Below are 4749 nucleotides of genomic sequence, written 5' to 3'. Positions count from 1 at the left end.
TGAGCGACCATGCTGTCCATTGCGGCGTCTAAACTTTAGCGTCGGGTGTCTTTTCTTCGTCCCTTGAATAAACTGCCGGCCACGCGGCTGGGGCTAAAAGAGAAGTTACTTTTACAATTCCTAAAACAGCAGTGCCAAAAAGCTCGAAAATGTTCTCTTAATATATATGCATTGCATTACCTGTTCGATAATTGTTACCCAGGTTGTCACCCAAAAATCTTCGTGAGTATTGGCAACGCTTAAGTCTTATAAACAGGCATAACTAAATTTGATGTTTGCATCAGCTTTGTGCCGTTTAAGAAACCAGTATCAAACATGCTTGATAGGTCTTTTACTAAATTGAGCTTTAGTTAAACAACATTAGGCTTTAGTGAAACCAAGCTTGAGTGGAAACATGCACTTGATAGCATACTTCAAAAGGACGCCAAAGTTATGATAACGTAGCCTTAAGCCAAAAATTATTGTCTGACAACCAAGGCCATGATTATCAAAAGAGAATTGCAGTACATGCACACATATTTGCGCATTTAACAGGAGCACATTTCCAGAAGTTTGGCATCGGTAGTTTTGAACATTCACATTTATTATTATGAAACACCTGTGGGCTATTTATTAAAAAGCAAAGCTGCGAACCACCCCAACGTTATTATCGTTCCTTAATGAGTATTAGACGAGTGCGGATTCCTGGGCGAAATGGTGTTTCCTATATTGCTTTAGACTTCCAGGTAAAAATCGGTTTATTCATATATCCTTATTAAACCTATTTAATAAATTTTGCGTGAACAGCTTCACAAACATGGCCAAATATACAAATTCTTTACCTCAATATTTGCACGGATGTATGCAACGCATTCCGAATTGTTTGGATACTGCCATTGAACAATTTCAGACGAATTCGAGTTTGAGCTACATTTATAAGATGGTTCTCAGGGGTGCACTTTCCCAGTACAGCGTTGTTGTCGTGGTTCCCCACAGAAAAAACGCAGAATGTGGGAAAGTAGAAAGAACATTTATTACAAATTCACTTTTTCATACAAAGCAGTGTTTATGGCTATGTTCCCTACATTCTCCGTTTCACTCAGTCTAATATTACACTTGGAATACACTCGTCTTTACGAATCCATCTTTACAGTTCCACGTGAGTTGTGATTCCCACGCCAAGTTATCGTTTTTTATGCAGCACTAACAAGTTTCTAGGCCGATTTCAATCTGTCTTTTGGACAAACTTTAAATGGTATCTATAGTTTCCTGCATGAAAAAAGGCGCTTGGAAAAATTCAGAGATAAGCTTCGCAATTTACGTAGTACACAACAGGCACAAAATCAGGGCACGTTGAAGATTTCCCTGCTTGTTCCCTGCTGCCGCAGATGAAGGTATATATGTGAGGGGCCGTCACTTGGATTTCCCCACCTTGAAGAGCCATCTACAGAAAATTTCAGAAAAAGAACAAAATCCAGTGCAACCATAAGCCCCTCACACCAAACCACAGGCATGTGAAGTACGAAAAATATATTGCACGGAAATGAAGACGGAGACCAGAGAATGAGATGAAAGGCCACACCAGAGAAGGAGTGATTTGCGGCCTTTAAAATAATTTCACATCATTTCAGTAATCGTTACACAGAGTAGTTTGGCCGCTTCTGTTCAGAACAACGCGAAGCCACTATAGTCATACCGGCCAACCTTCCCGAATTTTAATCGTGCCGTGTTCCAGTTTATCTCGCGAAATGTTTCTGCATGCTCACCCAGAACAGGAAGAAACTTTGGGCTACGAGATAAACTGACATACATTTGCAAAAGAGAAAACAAAAACGTTTCCGCGCCTTCATGTGGAATCACTCGTACACGCAACAGAGCGAACGTCGCACTAAACCCAGGAAACGTGCTTTCACGATGCTGACGCCACCTGCGTCACATTTTTGGCTGTACTTAAACATCCTCCTCCCCCCCCCTGTACTGGCAGTTTCATTTTGAACAAGGATCCCACGTGGAAGCCGAAACGTTTTTCATTTAAGTAAAGTGTTCTTATCGGTGGTTTCTTCCTCGGCTATCAGTAAAAAGGAATCGCCAACTTACATTTTTTCTTCGTCCAGATGTGTTGTGGGAGAGGATACATCTAGAAATTGCACCGATCTTCAAGTGGCATTCCCAGGAGGTCTGTACCTGTAATGACTCGAAGGGTTATTTGGGTTAAAATGTAATAGGCTTTAGAGCTGGGCAGTTGGTATACATTCATAATGAAAGAACACCTCAAACTTGACAAGACGAAGAAAAGAACACAGCACAAGCACTCACTAACAACTGGAGATTTCTTACAGAGCTATTTTAGAAAAAGAGTTCTTCTTGTTGGCTCTGCAAAACCACGCATCCTATAGAATAGCTAGAGTTGCTGAAAAACTACAAAGCTCCATGCTGAGGAAATCGTTATGTGAATTCATAACGTTCATGTAGTAACGAACTGATAGAAAGAGTCACTAAACATGAGGCAAAATAAGATACGAAATATAACATCATAACACTTGAAGAAAGGCCTCGCATTTTTACAAGTGAATCATACTTTTGTCTGTGCAGGCCTGGGTGCCATCTTTACAAAGAATATTTGAATGAATGTGTTTTAGTTATTGCATTTTCATACCGTTGTTTCAACTGAAATCAGACTTCATTTCAACTTGTGTCATACGCAGGGGAGTCCTGGTTGTCAGCTCAAGGAACACTGCCTGCAAGAAAAAACAGTAGGGCTGATAAGTCATAGCATAGGTAGCCAGATGCAACCACACTTTTTGAACAGCCAGGATCCGATGAAAGTGCAGAACCCATTTTTACACCTGCACCTGTCTCTGTGTAATTCGTCACAATTTCTGTATCATCAAAAAACAACAATCAAGCAGCCTGCATGCTGGCTCATACATACCACCATTCTGTAAAGTCGCTTTACTGCACTACACTAGGATCACGCGAGACAATCATTTGCCCTGCAATACCACGCGAATAAATAAACGACTGATTTGTGCGAATGAGAATAATAAGCCGCTTAACATGGTGGAAATGGCCCACTGTCTCAAAATGACTAACACCAAATTTACCCACTCAAGGAAAAGAATGAAAAAAAATTAGGAGTTTATTGTGCCGTAAGGCAAACTTTCACAAAAAAGAGGCTTGTGCTGGACAAAAGTGAGTTCAGAAATTTCCGGCAGCATTTAGTGGACTACTTTTCTGCAGCACACACCTTGTGTTTATCCGGATATATTACTACAAGACCAATAAAATGAACACCATTCCGAATATATGCAGCGAGAAAAATGAACATTTTCCGACGACTGAAACAAAATGATAATACCCAGAGAATAGCGCGATAATATAAGACTTTAATGGGGAAAAATTCAATTATTCAAACAGAGCTACCTGGCAATTACATGGTCCAATAACTCGTCAAGTGCGCCCGATGCAGCGAACAGCGTAAACAAAACGCTCAACACATGACGAAGGCGCGCAAACAGAGCAGATAGCAGGTCACGGGCGCCGTTTTCTGTGCTTTCCCGATCGTCCGCTCTAGTCTGACGCAACGAACGCAAGCCCGTGATTTCATTCAATTGCCGTCGCGGACAACAGAAAACGTCCAGCGAAGCAACCAGTCAGGTAAAGAAAATCCCTCTCGAATGCTGCCATTTCAAATTGAAAAGCCCCCAGCGAAAAGATACATCCAATGAAAACACCGAAACGTCACGGGAATATACTCACCGAGTTCGCTTTCACTGGCGCCGGGGCATTGGTCCAACATGCGAACTTGATGCTGGTCGTAGAAGAACGGGCCGTGAAGCGCTGCCAGTCACAAATGGGCTCGCCGCAGCCTCCGCGACTCACGCCGACAAATAAGTCTTGTTACAGCAATCCTCGCTTCATCGTAGGGGTATCAAAGCGGTGAAAAGGCTCGAGTGGCGCGAAAACGCGGCCACCGGGCCTGCCGGCGCCGCCATTTCTCTATATCCCGTCATGCAACGGAGAAATCAACGGCCGCCGGGAGAGAAGGCGCGACGAGCATCTCTTAGAGGTTACAGGGCGTTTTATAGGTTACAACGTAGAGGTTACATGTCAGATTTTGTTGATGTAACCTATAAATCATTATTGTAACCTATAAATCGCTTTTAACCTCACGCTTGTAACCCTTAGAACGGATTGGGATAAAGAAAACATCAAAATGAATCCATTGTAACCTTTATTTTATAGGTTACTTCCGTTTAGAAGTTACATTATGGGTTACCCGGATTAGAGTGCACTGCGGGTCGCTGCAAGTCATTCGCTCTGTTAAAACTGAGCCCCGGCAATATTTGTGCCCGAAATAATGTAGCTTTATTTTGTAAGTTTGTAGACTGTATCACGCTTAGTGACGCCGACGACATCAAAATAGCTAGGGCCCATGTAAATACGTATACTGGCTTACGACGCTTCGCTGACTTTGCTTCAATGGAGCTGTAAGCTGCATCTGTGCGACTGCCACGCTAGTAGAAACTCTAACGCCAATTAAAGGTATGAAAAGAGTCAGTGAAGTTAACATATGTAAATTCAACCGAAACTTTTAACACAAACCGTAAAACCAAGATACGGATACACTTTTTCGCAGGTTGAACTAGCACATCTAGCATGCCACGAGCGGCTAATGCTTCGCTTAGCAGCTCGTGATAATGCAATCCAAGAAATAAACGAAGCACATTTCGGAGTGTGCCTTTGAGAAGTCTATATCACATAACATTG

General features: G+C 42.3%; 1 long non-coding RNA gene across 1 annotated transcript; it reads right to left on the bottom strand.

Annotated features, from left to right (window-relative positions):
* Window positions 1-1311: 1311 nt before the first annotated feature.
* On the bottom strand, window positions 1312-4255 carry LOC144172119 (uncharacterized). The gene is made up of 3 exons (XR_013322971.1): window positions 3739-4255; window positions 2077-2717; window positions 1312-1423 (listed from the first exon to the last, which is right to left on the bottom strand). It is a non-coding gene; the product is annotated as an uncharacterized LOC144172119 (long non-coding RNA).
* Window positions 4256-4749: the final 494 nt, after the last annotated feature.

The sequence above is a fragment of the Haemaphysalis longicornis genome, unplaced genomic scaffold (genome assembly GCF_048455015.1).
Source record: "Haemaphysalis longicornis isolate Haplotype H1 unplaced genomic scaffold, Haemaphysalis longicornis Haplotype H1 scaffold_1, whole genome shotgun sequence".
NCBI lineage: Eukaryota > Metazoa > Arthropoda > Arachnida > Ixodida > Ixodidae > Haemaphysalis > Haemaphysalis longicornis.
This window is presented reverse-complemented; position numbering and strand designations above follow the sequence as displayed.